Source organism: Leptopilina heterotoma, unplaced genomic scaffold, assembly GCF_015476425.1.
Source record: "Leptopilina heterotoma isolate Lh14 unplaced genomic scaffold, ASM1547642v1 Lhet_70, whole genome shotgun sequence".
Classification (NCBI taxonomy): Eukaryota; Metazoa; Arthropoda; class Insecta; order Hymenoptera; family Figitidae; genus Leptopilina; species Leptopilina heterotoma.
In genome coordinates this window covers 753,067-778,264 of record NW_025111162.1, presented here as the reverse complement: position 1 = coordinate 778,264, position 25,198 = coordinate 753,067, and positions in this window count along the sequence as shown.

Sequence of the window (25,198 nt, the reverse complement as noted above, 5' to 3'; positions counted from 1 at the left end):
ACTAGTGCGAATAGTATCTGTAAAATCATCGACAGTCATTTATAAAAAGCCCTATAACTGATTTATGTCAACTTCCAGTATCTAACTAAAACTAATTGCATTAATTATGGCATGGTGGACGGACAAAAGCCTAGTTTACTATCACATTATGTTAATTTATAAATTGTATTAATTGTTTCTATGATAATTATATCTTGTTCTATCATTAAAAAATGAATAATACTTTAAGATGATAAGTGTTGTTATATTCAAGTAATATTGTATAGAAAAGAAGTATGACATAAAATTATGTAAAATATGAAACGATGGTTGTAATCAGTTTCTTTACAATCACAACAACAGAAAATTACACAGAGAATTACACTCACAATAACACATACTTTCAATCGAAAATAATAAATGTTTAGTGTTCACAAACTTAAATATAAACAAATATTATTGAAAAAATGTATTGTTTTCTAACTTTAACCTTGAAAAAGGAAAGATTTCTTTGTTTTATTTTATAGCCTTCAAGGTATTAACATTATCGTCTATTGAAGAGAACCTTTTCAAAAGAAGATAACGTTAGCAGAAAAAGGTTTACCTGCAATGGAAAGGTTTTCGGAATAAAAATAAAATTTAAATAGTCAGCACTACAAGAGTGTAATTCTAGAAATATATTTGTTTAGTAATCTTACTTGAACAAAAACTCTTTAAAAAATAAAGATAACCGAGAAGAAAGATAGGATTGTGTACCTGGAAGCAGACTCAAATGAGGATAAATTTAATGCACTGAAAAAAATGATATAGTCTGTATATATATACTGTACCCGAATGTTTCGAGTACTTGATCTGTTCTTTATTTCGCGTAGTAGTATTCAAAGATAAGTCATCCCCTACATTCAATTCGCCCCTTGATATAAGAAAATTTTGCCATTGGGCATACCAGTTTTGTTTGTACTCAGGGTTCTTCTTCACCAGAGACTTCAGCCTTTCGAAGCACAGTCTGGGGTATCTAGAATTTTCCATACGGGAAATTCTGACAATCCAGTTAAGTGTGTACTTCAAGACGTCATGCTCAAGACTCAGAGAAACTGTTTCCAATCTAACTGTGTAACTTGGAGTGTTCAATGTCAACCAAAGTAGTCTCTTTAAAAAGTTTAATTTTACTCTCTCTCTATCAATTGTTAATGCTTAAAACCCTAAACTTGAATTCTATAAAATAATGTGCTCACAGCTAGACTATGAAAAAGTCTACTGTGGACGCTCCAAGGTACATTCCCCAAAGAATTTGTAATCCCGAAAATGCTACCAACATCGGTGTTAGCTTTACTAATTGCCCCTGTTGCCTCCGGGAGAAACAAGCCTAAATTGTCAAAAGGAACACCCAAATATGTATAATACTTTACAACCTGGATTTAATCCTCACCAAATTGGAAAGATTTAAATTTATGCGCCGATGAATTCGCAGATTTTGTAAAAATAATAATTTTAGTTTTTTGCGTATTAACAGATAATTTGTTTAATTTACAATAGGTTTTTAAAGCATTCAGTTTTCTAGAAAGGTCCACAAGAGAATCACAGAGGACATAGTCGTCAGCATAACCAAGAACCAATACCTTATTCTTATTGACAAATGAAAGACCTCTGCAATTATTCTTCAAAAGAAAATCATCAAAATCATAAATGAACAGCAAAAACAAATATGGACTCAGAACCTCTCCCTGTGTAACTTTAACAACTGTAGAATAAAAACTCTTCATAATATTAATCATTTTCGTAATCAATCTGAGACTATAAAATTTGTATCACAATAAAGAATGTGAATCAGATGGGAAGGCCCCCTTGAAGTCAACGCAAGAAGCATAAACCACCGACCCTAGATTTCTTAAATGAATTTGACGAATTAACGATAAAAGCGTAAAGAGATTATGGAGACAACTTCTGCCTTTTCTTAATCCGGATAGTGATTCTGGAATCAAATTGAGTTCTGATGCCCATATTACTCAGATAAATTAACATTACAAATTCGCGAAGAAGTAATTCCTCTTGAGTTTACAATTTTTCAAAATTGACCAGAATCTTTACAATTCTCAAGTTTATTTAATAAATCTTTGCGATAACAATTTGACTTAGCAAATAACAACTTACTGAATTCACTCTTTTTAAATAAAAAATCATCTTTATAATGAGCAGAAAAATTATTAGTTTTGGCCACCTTCAATGCAGATCGAAGTTGATGTTTTGCGACTTCGCATTTCCTGTCAAACCAAGGTTTGTTAATATTACAAGTACAACGTACAGTCTCACGAAAGACTAACATCAATCAAGGTATCATTCAAGCCCTCCACATCCTGAAACATGTCTGACACCTCTCTCATCCATGCCATATATGATTAGCAAAAATGTCTGCCTTTATAATATAAAAAACTCTCTTTTTCTTTCATAAAACAACTGACAGTTATTTACAATATTAAAATCAGAAGATAAAAACAAAGCAACCGGCAGGTAATCAGAGAGTGGGGATGTATAAGACCTGAAAATACCGACTCATAAACAAGCCTTCAAGTGAACATCAAACCAAGTCAATAACACTATGTGACCTTACGCCCGTGCGACAAACATTGCTACGTTAGAAAATACTTTCTAAGAAATTGAAAATAGTACATTTCGTAACAAGTTTGAACTGATGGCGTTTTTGAAACGAGCGCAATGTTTTTGAAACGAGTTATAGGCGAGGCACCGAGCCGGAAACAAGTTTCAAAAACTTGCGCGAGATTTAAAAAGCAGTTCACGCAAGTTACGAACGATACTTTTTATAATAATGTCATAAAAAAGGGTTAAAAACGAGACACCCAGATTTGTCACAAAACTAGTTTACCGATATACATTCAAACGTACAAAAACGTTTTGTCGCGCGGGGGGGTTCGGGGGGTCGCCCCCCGACGGGGTCCAGGGGCGGAGCCCCGGCTAGGGGGTTCGGGGGTCAGAGCCCCCCGACTGCAAAAAAAACGACTCAAAAGATTAATTTTCATTGACAATTTAAAGGTGAACAATTCATTTCAGTATTAATGTTAAAAAACCATTGGTGTGGCCCACAAGGAGAAGGGTACTTCGGGGGGCGAAGCCTCCCGTTCTCAAATAACCATCTCCAAATCATAGGCTCCAAATATTAATTATTCTGACAGTTGATAAAAAAAGTAAGGTTATGTTGAGGAAATGTTTTGACAATGATAGCGAAATCATAGAGATTTTTAGATTTCTAGCGAATCTTAGGTTGGTAGTGCTGTCCATAATTATTGCTATATATATCTACGCCTGCGCAAATGAGTTTATCGCGACGCGTTTTTGCAGTAGTCTGTGTACTACTATTCTCGATAAAAACGTCGACTTATTCTGTCCTTCTCACTTGGTTCATCGCAGTCGTTACATTATTTTTCTTTTACGTACTCTGGGGTAGTCTTATTTGCACTCCGTACGAATAAGAGCTCTTATGACGCTCTGCTCAGGAAAAGGCAGTTTTCTACTTATCTCCGGAGTACCAAAAAACGCCGTTTTTATGACTGAGTTATAAAAAAGCATTTTTGTAATGCTTTTAAAAATTGAGAAGAAAGTTAATCTTAATTTATTAAATTTCAATTAAGGGTGTAGTGTAAACATTATAATTATATTCTATTATTTAAATTTTAATAAGTATATTAAATAAGTAAGTAGGTATGTAAGAAGTTTTTATTAAATTAATTTGTTAGTTTGAGTTTAGTTTCGTCTTGTTAAAAATTTGATAATTACAGTTATAAATTATTTGTATTTCTTTTCCTTCTTTAAATACTCAAATAAATGGCCAAAGAAAATGTATTGTTTCGTTGTAAATAATTGTAATAATTGTAAACTAGAAATGTGTGGGACGGGGTAGGGGATTGTGTGCTTGGAACTCAGGTTGGAGTTTTCTAGAGATTGTGAAAACAAGGAAAAGGTACCTTCTATTTTTTAAGCGTTGATTAAAACTTAAAATTGGAAGGCTCTGTGTTCGAAACTGTTATAAAAAGCAAAATTGAGCACAGAGTGGGGAGCAGGTACTCGGTAGACGAGTAGGCCATAAAGATAAGAAGGGTGAAAACAAAAGGATGGCCTGGGACTCGGTCGAGCTGTTCACTTACCAGTGGAGAAGGGACTCAGGCACAATAAAAATCCCCTCCTTTCGTCAATATACATATTTCTGGTTGAAAAACCTCAGTTTTCTTTTCGACGTTGTAATAAGTGGACATTTAAAATAAAACCAAAAGGCGTTCCTGTATATCTATGTGTTTTCTTGTCATTTATTTAATGCACCCTTCCTTGTAGTCAACGAAATTTAAGAATTTAACAAAAAAAAATTGGTGCCGAAACCCGGGAATAATTTCGGGATTGATCAGTAGTGAAAGTGTGTTAATACATGCAGACAAGAAGCAAGAAAATTTACGGCAACGCAATGTCACAGAGGAATCCGGCTGCTGCTCATGACAGTGGTGCTCGGGCACCAACCTCCAAAAGGTCACGAAGAGTCGCTAACCAGGAAATCGAGGATAGGGGCTTGGAGCAACAATCAGGTTCTTCATTGGTAACACGATCTTGCATAAATGGATCAATGCGAAGAGGGGTAAGTGGTACTAATAATGATGGTATTTCTCATTCTCCACCACCTTCTAGACTGTCACAAATGTCATCTCGTAAAAGAAGGTTAGAATTGGCAGCTGCGGAAAACATGGCTGCCGTTAAACGTAGAGCTATAGAAGAACGCGAGCGCGTAGATTTAGAGTTAATTGAAAGACGTTTAGCCTTTGAGTTAGAAGAAGAGAACTTGTTAAGCGCAGGGAGTAGGGAGGGCTCAGTTGCTGCGATGTTAGCTTTGAAGCACCAAGGCTATCTTCATAGCCCCGAATTGGTGAGAGAAATCCTTTCTAAAATTCCGTCGGCAATGATTTATCATTACAATAGATATGTTTCCTACAGACCAGTTGAAGAACCTCGATTAGTTACCTTATCCGAGTTTTTATACTCAGAAGCAGAGTTGGCCTGTAAAGCAGGAACCACCCGATTGCAATTTTCATCCAATCATTCTAATAACCGTAATACAAATCAGGTTAGAAACTCGCGAGCGGTATTAAATATAATAGAAGAGTTACCTGAAGAGGTAAATAAAGAAAAAGATAAATGCATGCTCTGCGACTCCCACGAACACCCTATCTGCGAGTGCGATGAATTTAAATTAAAGTCTGTTAAGGAGCGCTGGGATTGGTTACGCGGCAAAGGTCTTTGTTTTCGATGTTTAAAAAAAGAACACTTGCGAATTAATTGCAAATCAAAAAAATGTGGCAAAAACGGATGTAAGAAGATGCATCATGCATTGCTACATGAATCTACATCTCAAAATTCAGCATGACAATTAAAACACATTGAATCACCACTTGTCTCAAACCCTGCTTCTGAAGTTGTAAATAATATTAATTCCCAGAGTGAGTTAAGAAATAATAATAAAACGATGCCAAAAATAATTCCGGTTACTATTCGAGGGACTTTAAGAAAAGAAGTAGTTGTAAATGTGTTGTTAGATGAAGGCTCTACGCTGTCGTTAATAGAATCGACGTTAGCTGATGAAATCGGTTCATTAGGAGAAAGGTCGATATTACACTTTAATGGGGTTTGTAACATTCGATCGACGCAGTACGATAGTAAACGGATAGATCTAGAAATACGAGGTCAGTCTAGCAATAAATGGTACAATATGAAAACTGTTCACACTGTAAAGGGTTTACTTTGCCGAAACAATTCCTAAAATATGATGATTTAGGGAACTATAACCACCTCGCGAACGTAAATATAGAATTTTACGAAGAGATTTCACCCAAAATCCTAATAGGCCAAGACCATTGGGATTTGATTGTATCAAGAGAAATACGTCATGCAGGTCGAAATTCTCTAGTTGCTTCGAATACAGCGTTAGGATGGGTGATACATGGCAATATTGATGTAATACAAAGGAACCTTTCAATTAATCATTTATCAATATTATTAAATACTAACGACGAAGCGAGAGAAATTGAAGACAGTACATAATGCGAATTAGTCAGATCGTCGTTTTTGTTAGAATCAATTGGAATTGCTCGAACAGAGAGGACTAACCGTGTAAATGAAAGGGCAATAAAATTATTAAACGAGTATACGCAAAAAACATCTAAGGGATGGGAAACTGGTTTATTACGAAAAGAGAACGCAGCTCCTCTCCCTGACAATAAAACATACGCATTGAAACGGTTAAAAAATATAGAAAATAGGCTAGATAAAGATTCCGAGTTTGCTGAGCATTATTACAGGGAAATGGAAAAATTGTTTACTCGAGGGTACGCGGTAAAGGATGACAATTCATGCGATCGACCAGGAAAAGTATGGTATCTTCCACACTTCGGTGCAATTAACCCACATAAGCCAGGAAAAGTTAGACCTGTGTTTGACTGTTCTGCAAAAGTACAAGGAATTTCTTTAAATGATACATTATTATCAGGGCCCGACCTCCTAAAATCAATCCTTGGGGTATTGCTTCGATTCCGCGAAAAACCTATAGCAATTAAAGGGGATATAAAGGAAATGTTTTTGAGAGTTAAATTACGAGAAAAGGACCAGTGTTCGCAGAAATTTCTATGGCGAGGTAAAGATAGGAGTAAAGAACCAGAAACTTATCGTATGACCACACTCGTGTTCGGTTCGAAATCGTCACCTTGCTCGGCTCTTTACACGAAAGACACGAATGCAAACCAATTTCAATCCCTAATGCCACGTGCAGTTGCAGCTATAAAAAATAAAACATACATGGACGACTTTTTAGACTGCGTTGATTCTGAGATCGAAGCATTAGAGTTAATTAAGCAAGTAACGGAAATAAATAGTCAGGCAGGTTTCGAAATGCACCAATGGGCAAGTAACAGTCCTGAAGTAATGAAAAATATCGCCCCTGAGAAAAGAGCCGAAGGTCTCATAAATTTTACAGTAAAAAGTTCTCTCGAATGCTACGAGAATGCATTAGGTATATTATGGAATCCTCGAAGTGACGTGTTTCGATTTAATATAACGTTTACTACTAACACCGCGAAACTTAACTTAACTCGTTGGATTGGATGAATCATAATTTTTTGTGTTTAAAAATATTTGTAAATTTTTCTTTACTTTTATATGGAGGAGGAAGGAGTCATTCACCTTAGGTTGGAAATTTTTTTTTATCGTAATTTAATTGATTGGAGAGATAATTGTGATATTTATTGTTTTCTATTTAATTCTGAAAAACCCAAGGTGGATAACTCCTTCCCCCTCCACATAAAAGCAGAAAAAAATTTACAAATATTTTTAAACACAAAAAATTATGATTCATCCAATACAACGAGTTAAGGACGCTGCACGGTGGGAAATATTTAAAAGTACGCATAGGCGTAGCGATCGATTTCTCCTCAACTTCCCCTCTTTTCACCTCACTTGGTGCAATTTTTTGACTTTGATAATTAATTTAAAAAAATCCAGATTCAAAATGAAAAAAGGGCGATTTAATGAAAAATAATATTTAATAGTGAATATAAAACAAGTTTTCTTATGACTATTAGATGTTTCTATAGGCGTGAATATCAATCCGCGTTTTACAAAACATATAGCAAACTGACAGCTCAATATGGGAGGTTAGTCATGACCAACTATATCAGGTTGCACCGTTTGCGTAGTACAGTAGGAATGAACGTGAGGAACAAAAATATTAAATATCAATTACACTTATTGTTTACTATTATATTTATTATTTGTTTATTTATTTATTATTGTTATTATATCTTATTATTATTTATTATTATACTTACTTTTTAAAGATATTATTATGAAAAAGTATTAAAACAATAAAGGAAAATTTTTTATGAAAATATTATTAAACATAAATTTAGTAAACAAAAAAAAAATAAATAATAAAAAATTATAAAGTGCATAATTTTTAAAATTTTTTATTGCTATTTTTATTATTGATATTTTTAGGTAGGTATAAAAAAATATAATTTAAATATTCCACAAAATTAGTGTTAAAGTAATTTTTTGTAAGGAATTCAACGGTCATAAAATAAAAGCGGACAGAAAATATTTTGATCCTTTTTCAATTTTCATTTTGCTTAAAAATTGGTGGATTTCGAAACACACGCGTAATTTGGTAGAAAATATGTTTTTAAATCCATAAAAAAATTCCAAATGAAATCGATGATTTTAATAATTACCTAAGAAAGTATTGTTTTGAAAAAAATCTTTGTTTTTAAAGTGAAAATTCTAAAAATAACATTGTTATTCAATTTTTCTATATGGAAAATTTTTTGTTTATTTATTTAATATCTGATCAAAATTTGATCTTAATTTTTCTGTATTTTCTATTTTTCATGAATAAAAATTATGATATGAAATTATTTAGAAAAATAAATTTTTAAAAATGCCCTTTTTAATAAAAGAAAGCAGTAATGTGTTGAAAAAAGACAAAAATTTAATAATCGACTTAAAAAATAGTTGGAAAAAATTTGCAAACATCAACGTCGTTTTCTCAAGACAAAAATGGTTTTCGTAATTGGAAATAAATTCTGAGTACTTCTGTGTTTCGTAAAAAGGACTTTTTTCATAAAAAAGATCCAATTTTATGACAAAAATTATGTTTAATAATATTTTCATAAAAAATTTACATTACTTTTTTTTATACTTTTCCATTATAACATTTCTAAAAAATAAGAATAAAATTAAATAATAATAGATAAATAAACAAATATATATAATTATTTATATAATATTAAATAATAAAAGACTTTTGGTGTAATTTTTGACTTTGATAATTAATTTTTAAAAATCCAGACAGAAAATGAAAAAAGGGCGATTTAGGGAAAAATAATATTTAATAGAGAATATAAAACAAGCTTTTTTATGACGATTAGATGTTTCTATGGGCGTAAATATCAATCCGCGTTTTAGAAAAGATATCAAACCGATAGCTCAATATGAGAAGTTGGACATGGCGGAACATAACAGGTTGCTCCGTTTGCGTGGTACAGTAGGAATGAACGTGAGGAACAAAAATATTAAATGTCAATTACTCTTATTGTTTACTATTATATTTATTATTTATTTATTTATTATTGTTATTATATCTATTATTATTTATTATTATACTTATTTTAAAAAAAAAAATTTTAAACAAAATTATTTCAAATACCAAGATTAATTTTTTTATAGACAATAATATATAATATTGACATATTTAGAAAAATTAAATTTTAATGAATAATTTTTTTCTTTATTCTTTATCAACTATAGTTTATTCCTAAAAAGACTATTTTTAGAAAATAAAATTGGTTTTTTTATTTCTAATGATTTAAAATTTTATGCTTCTATTCCCAAATTTTTACTTTGATAATTTATTTTAAAAAATCCTGAAACATTTTTAAAAAAATTGGCTTTTAGAAATAAACTACAGTCAATAAACATTCTAAGAAAATGTTTTCTTTAATTATTTAATGTTTCTATTACCGTCAATATGAATCCGGGTTTTACAAAGCAATACAAATAAATTGCTGTCTCTATATAGAAAACGTCCTTATATATTTAATTATCACTTCATTGTAAACGATAGTAAACAGACATAGGATAAGTGCGCTAATTATTGCTGCGGATGCTTAAATTTCTGCGCGTTTGTGAAATAAGTCATTATTTATCACTTAAGAAATTATTAATGTTTTAAAAATGTTGAAAAAATTATTTTGAACAATTCTTAATACAATTTTCTTTAAAGATATACATTTAAAATAAAAGTACTTTATTTTAAGTTGCTGCGGACAAAATGATATCTAAATGCATATTATTTTGGCCTCAGAAACTGAACGCGCTCGCACAGCTCTACTGCCTGCAGGTAGTCATGGTAACACATAAGAGTAAGAGAGTCAGAAAATTCAAATTAAATGTTTTTTCTCCCTTACTCTCATTGCTCCTGCCTGCGCAGGCAGGCAGGCAGGCAGTAGAGGTGAGAGAGCAGAGCTGGGTAAAATGGTTTTTCATATCTATTTAAAATACAAAACGCCAAATAGGTTCATAAAACCTATTTAAAATGGAAAATTATTTTCTGTTTCTTATTTAAAATGAAAAATGCAAAATGTGTATTTGAAATAGATTAACATAAAATGCAAAATGGTTTTTTTTAATATTTATTATAAAATCTGTATTATGTTGACAGTTTTAAAATAAAATACCGTACCACGGTCAAAATTGTAAGTCTATTCATTTTCAAGGAAATAAAAAAAGTTTTTAAAAATAAAATTTATGAAAACTAAAATTTGTTTCGACATATGGTTTGAAAGATGATAAAATTTTGAAAATAATAAGACCTTACAGAAGTAATTTGGCCAGTATTTTAATTAGATCCTTAATATGAAACGAGTAGATATGCAAATTAGGTAAAGAGAGACAGTTTAATGTTGCTTATCCTCGAAAGAGAAAGAAAGCAATAGCGTTATATTTTCTGCGTTATAAACAGAGACCGATTTATGTTAATTCTATTTGGAAAGAGGAGGAAAGCAATAGCGTTAGATTTTCTGCGTTATAAACAGGGACCGATTTATGTTATTTATTTAGAGAGAAGAAGACAGAAAGATATTTGAAAGATATATATATATATATAAAATTTAAAGAGAAACGAAAGGTCTGCTCGAGTATCTGGTCTATTGTTTGAAGGGTTTCTTTCAACCAGTAGGCAGTCTATTGAGTGACCAGAGAGAGAGAGAGAGAGAGAGAGGGGGGGGGGGAGTTGGTAGTCTATTTTATACTTGAGTATACATATATACACTGTAAAACATTTAGGGAGTTAACGGACTCGGGAGTTTGGAGTGAAATTTTTCGAGTTAAAAATAAACTCCAAAAGAGAGTTAATTTCTAACTCCCTTTATTCAACACCCGCGCGAGTTATTTTTTCATTGGGGAGTTAGCATTTGGGTGTGAAGTTTTAACTCTCTTTATTTAACTCCCCTGGCATTAACTCCCCAATGGGTGCGACTTTTATAGAATCCCCTGGGGAGTTAAAATTTAACTCTCTTTTTTTACAGTGTAGTTATAGTTTATTAACAGATTTTCGCATTATATAATACAGAAAAATAAAAGTGCAATGTGAAGAACACATTTTTTTTTTAAATTAAAAGACGAAAAAAATTTTTGTGATTAAAAATAAGGATAAGGAGGTAAGTTTTTAAAAATTGTGTAAAATACTACTTTTAAGTGATATAAAGTGATTTTTCTTTTTTGTAATTAAGAAATGCAAGTAATAAATTAACAACTTTCCCGTCTAAGTCACTAACATTATCTACTTTTTCAACAATTAAACTTGTAAAGAAATTTAAATAACTTTCTAGAATCATTTTAAAAATGCTTGATCTCGTCCTTTAGTTTGCCTTGTTTTATTAAAAAATTAATATAATTTCAGAAATACTTTACATGGTTTAATATTTTTTTAATAAATCTTAAACCAGTACCCAGTTTTTTATTATAAAAAAGTTTATGTTGTCTTAAACAAAAAAAGAATATTTTTTATTTCAGTTCAAAATTAGAGTCTTGAAGGTAATAAACAGGTGCCATAATAATAAGGTGCCAGTTTTAGAATCATTATAATAATAATATTTATTTGCCAAAATATGACTATCAAATAAACACAATTTAATAGCTTCAACAAGAGCATTAAAATTGATTTCTTCTGAATCAATTGACTTTTTTCCACTTGACATGCCCAAAAATACTAGAAAAAAAATAAAAACAACATTTAAATAGTATGCCTGCAAAGTCGTATTTTTTATGCTGCCCAGATGGGTGTTGACACCGTCTCACAACTGGTGATATGCCGTGTCTCACACCCAGAAATTGGCGCTATTTTGAAAAAGGAAAATTAAATTATTTTCAACCGTAGATTGGAACAATGCAATATTGCATCACAAAATATAAAGAAAACACTAAAAGAAAATGCATTACATTTACCTTTTCCAATTAATTAACTTGGAAAAAAAGTACTTTTCATTTATTGAAAAAACGCTTTTTAGTCGATTATCACACACAGTGTTGGTATTTAACAAAAACAGTTTTTATATATCCGCTTCGGCGTACACGAAAAAGTTGGCTCATATAAAAAGAAATGTTTTTATATAAACCAATCGGCTTTTTAATATTGCATGTTAAAAAAATTGACTGTCTCACAACTGGAGGTGTCTCACAACTGGAGACTCTCCCCTAAATATCAATTTTTGATACTATTTTTTTAAATGCGTTTTTCTCAAAACAGGATTTTTAAAATTGCCGTGCAGTGTAGCTCAAAAAGTTATTGACCGATTTTAAAATGAAAAATTGGAAATTGTTCGTTATTAAATTTATTATTAAGTGAACTAAACTTAAAAAGAAAAAAAATTTTAGTACCTTTTTTAAAATAAAAAAGTTGCAAAAAAGTAGGCAAAAAATCGAATTTTTTTTAAAGTAGTGTCAATTTTTAATATTTTTACTTAAAAGTTAGTTCACTTAATAATAAAATATTTATAAAATATGAATAAACTTGATTTTTTGCTTTCGGACAAAATTTGTGGGCTCAGGACTGCACGGCAGTCATGAACTCCGGCGGAGCAGCTCTATATGCAATAGCTCCTAATTTGGAAGATTTTTGATATAAACGCTTATAAAAAATATGAGTTACAGTTAAATATATGAACAACATAGTAGAAATGTTTTATTTCATTCAAAAAAATTCTTACTTTAAAAAAAAATTCACGAAAAACGGCAAAAAACATTTTATATTGTAAATGTTTTGAAACAGACAATTTTTGTTTTAGCTTGATACTTTTTTTAACTAGAAATGGCCAAGCATTGAAGTTAGGATAATACATAAAATTCTGTCATGTTTGGCTTTTTTATTTACATATTTACTTGTACATTTTAATGTTAAATACTATTAGCATAAATTAATACTATTAACATTAATTGTATTAAAATAAACTGAATGCTTATTTCAGCTTTATCTAAAGAACATTAAAACATGTAAAGTATTTCCAAAATTATATTAATTTTATTAAACAAGACAAAGTCAAGAAATTTTTTAATGATTTTGGAAAGTTAATTAAATTTTACTTTTAAGTTTAATTTTTGAATACTTATATTGAGCAAAATGAAAAAATTATTTATAGCACTAAAATGTAGCATTTACATAATTTTTGCAGATAGTGTACAATTAATTAAAATTGATTTAATAAATGGTAATAAATCATTAATTAGAGAATAATTTAATCCCAACAAAAACATCTTTGATGTTTTAATATAATGGGTTTTGACCCAATAAGGAAAAAATAAATTTTTTCCAATAAGGGAAACTTTTTCAAAAAAAAATTGTATTGTTAAAGTAATTTGGTGTTAAAGTTTTAGATCATTTTATTTTCATGTTATTATTACTTTGAAACAAATAAAGAAACCGCTGCCAAGTTGTATATTTTTTATAATTTTGATGCGCTCATTTCATGAACACTTTGCTTCCATAATAATAATAGGAAAATATATGAATAACTTTTTATAAATATGGTAAAAGTGATTAAATCTTAGGTCAATCAATGTATTTTTAAACACTCTACAAGATAGTTATAATAGTTTAATAGTTAAACAAAAATTTTCAAACAAAAAAGTTGAGAAAATGTCATTTTCCACAATTTTTGGTTTTTAAAATACCAATAATTTCGAAATTTATTATCGAATTAGGTTCAAAAATAAGTCAATCGAATCGTTTTATAATGCTCTACAAGTTGGTAACGATAATTTTAAGATTACTTCTACATTTTTTAACAAAATTTTCAAAAAAATATTTTTTTCCAAAATTTATGATTTGTAAAAGTTTAATATCTCCGGTAATATGGACGAAAAATGTTCAATTAGAACTCAAAAGATGCGTTTAAAAAAACTCTACAAAATTATGGAAAAACATTTATAGGTGTCCTAACATTTTTTTAAAGTTATGGGCAAAAAACGTGTTTTTGGAAAATTAAAAATCCAAAAAAAATTTAGTTAAACTTTATTAATCTATCACAAAGTTCGCTCACTTTATGTCCGCAACTCCTGAGGTCAAATAACATAAAGATATATCAAAAAATCGAACTCGAAAAATTTTGGTATTACAATACTTTCTCTATGAGGAAGTAATAATTAAGTAATTTTTTTTAATTAAAGCTTAAAGTTTATACTTTAATGATAAAATAAAGGGATTGTTAAAAAATGAAATTTTAAAATTGTTATTAACAATTCTTTAAAACAATTGCAAATTCAAGAATGTTCTCAATATTTTGGGAAAATTAAATTACCCTGTATTGATGTGCAAAACTCCAAGTATTAATTTAAAAAAAATTTCGCCTGTATTTTGGCAGAAAAATCTACACAATTTCTGTAATATAGAAGGTTACTGATTTTTCTCTTTTTAAATTAATCCTTGGAGTTTGTACATAATTTTTCAAGTCATTTAATCAATATTTTATTTAGACATTTCTAAAAAATGATAATTTTCAATGTTTTACAAAAATTTTAATGACTTCTAAAATACTGAATGCTTTTAATGATTTTAGGCTTATTTTAAAGGTGATTTTCTCCAGAATGAGAATTTTTTATAGGCATTAACGTGTAATTTTTTATAGAAAATTCAATTCGTCAAACTTAGATTAAAAAAATTAAAAAATTTTTAAACAATCTTATTAACAGAAAAATAATTATTAAAATATAAACATATATTTTTTTATTAAATTAAGATTTAATGTAAGGTTACATTAAGGTTTTATTTTGTGTGTCAAAGGACCAGGAGTGGGCGCGCAACGCGCGCCCTTTTGGTTCTAGTATTTTAATAAAATAATAATTTTCAATGATATGGTGTAGATTTTTTAAGAAAATTTAATAAAAAAATATTTTTGAATTTTAAAAATTATTTTTCTGTTCAAAAGATTGTTTCAAATTTTTAAAATTTTTTTGGTCTAACTTTGACGACCTGCATTTTCAAAGAAAAAAATTATACGTTAATGACTATAAATAATCCTCATTCTGTAAAAAATGACCTTTAAAATAAGCTTAATATCATTAAATAGCGTTCATTACATTAGAAGTTATTCAAATTTTTGTAAAACATTGAAAATTATTATTTTTAGGGTTCCGTACACCTACGGTGTATCGGCGGAACCCTGTTGGTGAGACTCTTGTGTCTGTAGCCAAATCGTGCCCCCCTAGCAGCTAAACTATTTGACCTAAAGAGCTCAAATTTTGTCCAGATATGTATTTTCACTCGTAGATTACAGGAAAAATATAGCGCATGTGATTGGACGTGATGGTCATAGCGTTGTCAAGGAAATAAGAAAATTTTTGGCCAAAAATGCATAAAAAGTGACCATTCCCCCCCCTTAACTTCTAAACTATTCGACATGGAGAGCTGAAATTTTGCATGCTGGTGTATCCTAGTGTATTATTATAGTCTGACGACAAAAAATTTATTAAAGGAACTTTTTTAAAAAAAATAAAAAAAAAAATTTTTTTAATTTTTTTTAGTTTAAACACGTGGCATTAAATATTTTAAGGAAGAGTGAAGTTTTTAAGAGAATTCTTCTTCTCCTTATTCTTCTTAAATGACTTCTGGCTCAGCAAACTGTTAGAACAAACAAAATAGAATAGAAGAGTGTAAAGTGATTGTATTTGATTCGTGTCCATGTGTACATGACTTTAGTTAAGAGTAAATCCTGTCCAATTCAGCAGGATGTGTCCAACCCATTTGAATGTCTTTTAGGATAAGGAAAATAAGGAATAGGCAGTCCACATAGTCAGTCTAGTTGTTGTCTATATAGTCTAAGTATGTATCTGTCAAGAGTCTTTTGTTCTGTTTCAAAAAAATATTGCGAGAAAAAAATAAAAAACATTCTTTAAGGATAGTACTGCCAGGGATTTTTTTTTTGGATCAAAGAGAAAAAGAGCCGCAGCACCATACATCAATCCCTCCCCTTACTTGGGTCCTTTATTTAATTAATTCATAGTAAGTGATCGTTTGATATTACATGAACGGTCCGAAGAAGCAGAGGGAATGAGCACCAAGGCACTCGACCCCATATCTCACAGATTAGTTCCGCCAGAGGTTATGAAGCCTCCCAGCTCTCTGACAAGTTCCTCATCTGGATTGTACACTAAGTCATCCATCAAGATCTCTCTCGGATTCAAACCTGGAAATTTTTTATTCAAAAATCGGATGTATTTTGGTCTTGCTTGTTCCAAAATGGGACAATCATAAAGAATATGCTCGAGACTTCTCCACATCGATCCACATCCGCAGGTCAGGTTCGCATTATTATAAAATCTACTTAGATGATCCGCAGTTGAGATGTGTGTTGATCTCAGTCTAGTTATAGTTACAATTTCCCTTCTGGGTCGCGATATATCCTTGAACCAGGGTCTGCTAGATTCAAAGTTTACTCTACCAAAATAGATATTATTAGATTGTACCTCTGTGTAGGGTCACAACTTTGAGAGCCATGCTTCCATATCAGGAAGGATGACTTCTTTTTTAAGATCTTCAATTGGAGGTTTAAAATATATACGTTTTGTATAGCAATTTGTTAGCTTCGCAGTCATATCAACCCTTTCGTTACCTACTAGGCCTGAGTGACCAGGAACCCACAAAAAGCTTATTTTGTTGTTTATGGAGGAGTTTGTAAAAGTATAAATATGTGTGAGTATTTTGTAAGTAGTTTCTGGTATATTTTTAAATTTTAGGCAATTAGAAATGATACTTAACGCCGATAATGAGTCAGACACAATGAGGACCATTGTTAGTGAGTGCATCTCAGCGTACAGCATCGCTCTAAAAATGGCATACAATTCCGCCGTAAGAACTGAGGTACCAAACTGGAGGGGGGTTCCAGAGTGGTAGTCCCGTTCCTCGACAAAAATTGCAGCTGAGGCCTCAGAATGCTTCCTGTTGTATTAAGCGTCAGTGTAAATGACAGTATAGTCCCGATATTCCTTTTAAATATGCTCTCTAAAAATCTTTCAGAGTGAGGATTATTTTTAAATTTATAACCAGTCAAGAGATCACAGTCCACCGGGGAGGAAATCGCTCTCCAATCCCAGTCGAAATATGAAGTCGAAATGGGGGTAGACCTCACAAGTCCTAGAGCTATCCTGAGGGAAGCGTTTTGTACTCTCTCTAGTATTTTTAAATTAGTTTTTGTAGTGTCAGCAAATAAGGGCGAGCCCCAGTCTAGTATCGCGCGAATTAAACCCTTATATACCATTAACGCCAGAGTTGGATTAGTTCCCCAGAATGTTCTGGTCGTAATTTTAAGAATTCCCAAGGCCCTTGTAGCTTTGTTTGCTATGTATGTTGTATGTGGTAACGAAGTTAATTTTCTATCCATAATTATTCCCAGCAATTTTAGTGAATGTTCACATTTAACGAGTGTGTTCCCAACGTAAACTCCCAGATTATCAAATTGAGTTCTGGATCTTGAGAACACGCAGCAAAAAGTTTTGCTAGGTGAAATCTCAAGGCCCAGGTTTTCGAGCCAGGTACTAAGGGTATTTAGGACCGCAGTGGCCTCTTCGGCAACCAAGTCGGGGTCATCAAATTTTACATATAAAAGCAAGTCATCCGCATACATGACATATTTAAAATTGATTGGTAGTATATTTCCGATTTTTCTAAGATAGATATTAAATAATAATGGAGAAAGAACACCACCCTGTGGCACACCGATACCACAGAGTTTTCTATCTGGTCCGTTTGAGAAGGTGATCCATCTTTTTGTTGTTAAAAAAGTAATAAAATTGATATAATGTGGATTTATATTTAGGGCAATGAGGTGTCTATGCAAAATTGAAGGTCGCACGTTATTAAAGGCCCCCTTAATATCTATTGAAATAGCTAAAGTGTGTGCAGATTCCGCAAAACCTCCCAGAATGTCAGCCACAAAGGTGGACACACAGTCAACTGAGGACCTCTCCCTCCTAAAGCCAAACTGGTATTTAGGAATAGCTCGAGATGTCTCAACATCATGCTCCAACCTTCGCTGGATCAGCCCCTTGAATATCTTGCAGAAGACGGATGTAAGGGCAATAGGGCGGAATCCCTTTCCACCAGGTTTAGAAATTGGAATGACCATGGTCTCCTGCCAGTCCTCCGGGAAGGATGAAAATAATAACATTCTATTATATATTAGAAGAAGGAACTCCAAAGAAATAGAACCTATTTTTTAATTACTTCACCAGTGATTTTATCCTGTCCCGGAGCAGAGTCAGGTTTGGTAGATGATAAGACAGCATCAAATTCGTTTTTTGTGAAAGGAGAGAAATCCTCCGTGTAAATGTGAGATGTAGGTAGGAATTCCAGTTCTGAGGGTGGTATGTCTTCTCTAATAAGGTCATTCTTGAATTTAGTCATATCAGGATGTGTAGGGTCTGTGGTGATGTTAGTATACCTTGATCCCGATCTAGAGGATAATGCTTTTATTGTTCTCCACAGCACCTGTGTTCCACGTGCTGGGGAGATAGTCTCACAAAATTTCTTAAAACCTAACGTCTTTTGAGCTCTAAGTAACTTTTTAATCTCTTCATCTTTTCTTTTAAACTCAATTCTATTATTTAAGTTTTGATTATTTTGATACCATTTATAATTTTCCCTCCTGATTTTTATGATTCTGTCACATTCTGCATTCCACCAGAGTGGTTTGGAATTGTTAATATTATGTGTAATTCCTTTAGGAATGTAAGCCCCACATTCCAAGAGTCGGTTCTTGATGTTAGTGACAAAGCGATTGTATATAACACTTGGACTTATTTCATTAATTATGACATCTTATAGGTGGAGTAACTACCAAAGTTAAATTAAATGAAAATCTAGAAATCAATATTGTATCAGGAAAGTTAACTCCATAAAAAGTAAATTCAATTTGTTCTGATAAAGTTTTTTCATAGGTAGTTCTTCTTCGTATAGATATGATTCGTGTCAGAATAATTATTATTTGTAAGAGTAGGAAAATCATGATCTTTTGTAGAGGGGTCTATTGTACCTGGAATATAAGGGATAAGTTTTATTTGTGTATGATTAAGTAAATTAGTTTGTTGGGTATTTTGTGTAACTTGAGGAGTTTTTAATTTTTTAGTTGTAGGGCTTCTTCCATTTAGGGAGAGAGCAGGAGATGTTTCATTATGAGTTCTTTTAGTTGGAGAGTTTTGTGGAGATGACAATTCTATACTTTCTATAGTTTTAGTAGAGGTTGTAGCAGATCCTGGTTCAAACTGTTGTACACGTCTATTATAATTGATTCTTACAATTTTGACCGTGGTACGGAATTTTATTTTAAAACTGTCAACATAATACAGATTTTATAATAAATATTTAAAAAAACCATTTTGCATTTTATGTTAATCTATTTCAAATACACATTTTGCATTTTTCATTTTAAATAAGAAACAGAAAATAATTTTCCATTTTAAATAGGTTTTATGAACCTATTTGGCGTTTTGTATTTTAAATAGATATGAAAAACCATTTTACCCAGCTCTGCTCTCTCACCTCTACTGCCTGCCTGCCTGCGCAGGCAGGAGCAATGAGAGTAAGGGAGAAAAAACATTTAATTTGAATTTTCTGACTCTCTTACTCTTATGTGTTACCATGACTACCTGCAGGCAGTAGAGCTGTGCGAGCGCGTTCAGTTTCTGAGGCCAAAATAATATGCATTTAGATATCATTTTGTCCGCAGCAACTTAAAATAAAGTACTTTTATTTTAAATGTATATCTTTAAAGAAAATTGTATTAAGAATTGTTCAAAATAATTTTTTCAATATTTTTAAAACATTAATATTTTCTTAAGTGATAAATAATGACTTATTTCACATTTTACATTGAAGTGATAATTAAATATATAAGGACGTTTTCTATATAGAGACAGCAATTTATTTGTATTGCTTTGTAAAACCCGGATTCATATTGACTGTCATAGAAACATTAAATAATTAAAGAAAATATTTTCTTAGAATGTTTATTGACTGTAGTTTTTTTCTAAAAGCCAATTTTTTAAAAAATGTTTCAGGATTTTTTAAAATAAATTATCAAAGTGAAAAATTTGGGTATAGAAGCATAAAATTTTAAATCATTAGAAATAAAAAAACCAAATTTTTTCTCTAAAATTAGTCTTTTTAGTACAGTCAATCTGGCATTTTTGATGGAAAAAAATACCTTACTCGAGATTATTTCATAAATCGTTAGTGGTATATGTGACTAGCTTAAAACCAAAAAGTTGGGACACCCCCCCCTTGGGGAAGGGGGGGAAACTCAAAATTTCTTTGGATTCGATTTTGTGCAAAAACCGTAAGTCTTACTAAAAAATTTCTCAAACAAAAGTTGTAGAGAACATATTTCTCTACATTTTATCTCATTGGGCCACTACTGTACAACTTAATGTGCGCAAGCTAGAGGGCGCCAAAATTGCTAAGAATCAGTTTTTCCCCTTTTTCGTACCAAAAAAACCATTTTTGCGTTTTGGTGTAAATAGAAAAGTTGTAGAGCTCAAAAAAACCTACAAAATTCATATACATAATTTTTTTCCACGTTGCACTCTTTCGGAGTTACAGGCTGTTTACTAATTGTTACGTATAGGTAATACATATAATTGGCGGGAATGGAATGACCGAAGTTCTATTTATTGTTCTCGAAGTTTGTGATTATAGCAAAATGTTAAATTTGGTTTACTATTTTAGCGGAAAAAAGTGTTTTATTGAAAAAATGACAGTTATTTGAAAATCATCCATATATTATAAATAGTAGTTTAGTAACGTTCGAGTTGAAACCGGGCGAGTGCACTGTAAAAAAAGGGAGTTAAATTTTAACTCCCCAGGGGATTCTATAAAAGTCGCACCCATTAGAGAGTTAATGCCAGGGGAGTTAAATAAAGAGAGTTAAAAATTCACACCCAAATGCTAACTCCCCAAGGAAAAAATAACTCGCGCGGGTGTTGAATGAAGGGAGTTCGAAATTAACTCTCTTTTGAAGTTGATTTTTAACTCGAAAAATTTAACTCCTAACTCCCGAGTCCGTTAACTCCCTAAATTTTTTACACTGTGTAAAGACGAGTTCGTAGATCATTTTTCAAAGGAAAAAACGAGGTCCACCCTTGATTATACAATACTTTGTCATATATGATCAAAAGCGTAAAGTCATCCTAACCTAAAAATTTCGACTGAATCGTAAATTTTCGAAAAGAATGCACAATTAATAATCTAATCGAAATTTTTAGGTTAGGATGACTTCACGATTTTGAATTTGAACAATGTTCTACGAACTCGTCTTTACACTCGCCCGGTTTCAACGCGAACGTTACTAAACTGCGCTTTACACCCTTGGTGCATAATACACTATTATGTCAGCGTTATATTTATATTTATAATATAAGGATGATTTTCAAATAACTGTCATTTTTTATTAAAAACACTTTTTTCCGCTAAAATAGTAAACCAAATTTAACATTTTGCTGTAATCACAAACCTCGAGAACAATAAATAGAACTTCGGTCATTCTATTCCCGCCAATTATATGTATTACCTATACGTAACAATTAATAAACAGCCTGTAACTCCGAAAGAGTGTAGGTTTTTTTGAGCTCTACAACTTTTCTATGTACACCAAAACGCAAAAATGGTTTTTTTGGTACGAAAAAGGGGAAAAACTGATTCTTAGCAATTTTGGCGCCCTCTAGCTTGCGCACATTAAGTTGTACAGTAGTGGCCTAATAAGATAAAATGTAGAGAAATATGTTCTCTACAACTTTTGTTTAAGAAATTTTTTAGTAAGACTTACGGTTTTTGCACAAAATTGAATCCAAAGAAATTTTGAGTTTTCCCCCCTTCCCCAAGGGGGGGTGACCCAACTTTTTGGTTTTAAGCTAGTCACATATACCACTAACGATTTATGAAATAATCTCGAGTAAGGTATTTTTTTCCATAAAAACGGCTTTTTCAAGCTAGATTGACTGTACTATTTTAGGAATAAACTATAGTTGATAAAGAATAAAGAAAAAAATTATGCATTAAAATTTAATTTTTCTAAATATGTCAATATTATATATTATTGTCTATAAAAAAATTAATCTTGGTATTTGAAATAATTTTGTTTAAAAAATTTTTTTTAAAAAGTAAGTATAATAATAAATAATAATAGATATAATAACAATAATAAATAAATAAATAATAAATATAATAGTAAACAATAAGCGTAATTGACATTTAATATTTTTGTTCCTCACGTTCATTCCTACTGTACCACGCAAACAGAGCAACCTGTTATGGTCCGCCATGTCCAACTTCTCATATTGAGCTATCGGTTTGATATGTTTCGTAAAACGCGGATTGATATTTACGCCCATAGAAACATCTAATCGTCATAAGAAAGCTTGTTTTATATTCTCTATTAAATATTATTTTTCCCTAAATCGCCCTTTTTTCATTTTCTGTCTGTATTTTTAAAAATTAATTATCAAAGTCAAAAATTACACCAAAAGAGGGGAAGTTTTCGACTTCAATAATTAATTTTTAAAAATTTAGACAGAAAATGAAGAAAAGGGCGATTTAAGGAAAAATAATATTTAATTGGAAATATAATTCAAACTTACTAATGACGATTAGATGTTTCTAGGAGCGTAAATATGAATCCGCGTATTACAAAACAAAGCAACAGCTCGATGTAGGACATGGCCGACCATAACAGGTTGCACCGTTGTCGTGTTGGAAGTGTTTACGCTATGGTAGTGTAGGGACGTAGATGATCAACAAAAATAATAAGTTATTACTTTTATTATTTAATATTATATAAATAATTATATTTATTTGTTTATTTATCTATTATTATTTAATATTATTCTTATTTTTTAGAAATGTTATAATGGAAAAGTAATGTAAATTTTTTATGAAAAAATTATTAAACATAATTTTTTCATAAAATTGGATCTTTTTTATGAAAAAAGTCCTTTTTACGAAACACAGAAGTACTCAGAATTTATTTCCAATTACGAAAACCATTTTTGTCTTGAGAAAACGACGTTGATGTTTGCAAATTTTTTCTAACAATTTTTGAAGTCGATTATTAAATTTTCGTCTTTTTTCAACACATTACTGCTTTTTTTTATTAAAAAGGGCATTTTTTTTAAATTTATTTTTCTAAATAATTTCATATCATAATTTTTTTTCATGAAAAATAGAAAATACAGAATAATTAAGATCAAATTTTGATCAGATATTAAATAAATAAACAAATAATTTTCCATATAGAAAAATTGAATAACAATGTTATTTTTAGAATTTTCAGTTTAAAAACAAAGATTTTTTTCAAAACAATACTTTTTTAGGTAATTATGAAAATCATCGATTTCATTTGGAATTTTTTTTATGGATTTAAAAACATATTTTCTACAAAATTACGCGTGTGTTTCGAAATTCACCAATTTTTAAGCAAAATGAAAATTGAAAAAGGGTCAAAATATTTTCTTTCCGCTTTTATTTTATGACCGTTGAATTCCTTACAAAAAATTACTTTAAAACTAATTTTGTGGAATATTTAAATTATATTTTTCTTATACCTACTTAAAAATATCAATAATAAAAATAACAATAAAATATTTAAAAAATTATGCACTTCATAATTTTTTATTATTTTTTTTTTGTTTACTAAATTTATGTTTAATAATATTTTCATAAAAAATTTTCCTTTATTGTTTTAATACTTTTTCATAATAATATTTTTAAAAAGTAAGTATAATAATAAATAATAATAAGATATAATAACAATAATAAATAAATAAACAAATAATAAATATAATAGTAAATAATAAGTGTAATTGATGTTTAATATTTTTGTTCCTCACGTTCATTCCTACTGTACTACGCAAACGGTGCAACCTGATATAGTCGGCCATGACTAACCTCCCATATTGAGCTGTCAGTTTGCTATGTTTTGTAAAACGCGGATTGATATTCACGCCTATAGAAACATCTAATCGTTATAAGAAAACTTGTTTTATATTCACTATTAAATATTATTTTTCCTTAAATCGCCCTTTTTTTCATTTTCAATCTGGATTTTTTTTAATTAATTATCAAAGTCAAAAAATTGTACCAAGAGAGGTGAAAAGAGGGGAAAAGAGTGGAAGTTGAGGAGAAATCGCCGCTCGCTACGCCTATGCGTACTTTTAAATATTTCCCACCGTGCAGCGTCCTTAAAAGCAAAAAACCACAATTTTATGGTGTTTTTTTATGGTTTTTACCATAAAGATGACCTAGTCGCCAATTTTTACTATGATTTTCGTAATCAGGGCACAAAATTACGTAAGTATACCAACATTCATTAAAATCGGAAGTATGAGCTTTTCGGAAATATATAATATATTACAATTATAAAACTCAAACGAACCATACATTTTACTATAAGGTCACGTTTGATAAAGAAAAATTTTTTTAATTAAGCAAAATACAGAGAAAAGTGAGTTAAAAAGAAAAATGACATTTTAATTTCGCCAAGAAAATAAGAATTTGCTATTAATATATTATTTTATGACTCTGTTCTAACAGTTAATGCCATTGGTAAAGTTGAGAAAAATAGTTTTATGTCTATTTATTTACCATTTTAGAATTTGTTGAAGGTAAAACTTGGGCTAAAGGTTTGGGACACTCAACCCATTTCAATTAACTTGTTACATTGATTCTTCAACAAAGTTTATGTGGTGAAAATTTTTATACATGTTTGTGTGCATTTTTATTTTTATGCAAAGCAAGAATCTAAACTGAACTTTAGGGACATTTATACATAAACAAAAAAATTTTAAATTGTAATGCAATTGACATACAACTTGTTACTCGGCGGTTTTTGGGGTATTACGAAACTGAAGTCGGATTTCAAAAATTCAAAATGGCGAATCCAATATGACGAAAGAATTTTGTAAAACTCATAGAATTGAGTTGAAACTCGTTACTCGGGGGTTTTCGGGATCGCTGATTACGAATTTGAAGTTGAATTTCAAAATGTCGGAATCCGACTAACGAGTTTCAACTGAATTCCATGAGTTTTTACAAAACTCGTCCGCAGTACTGGATCCGACATTTTTAATTTTTGAACTCCGA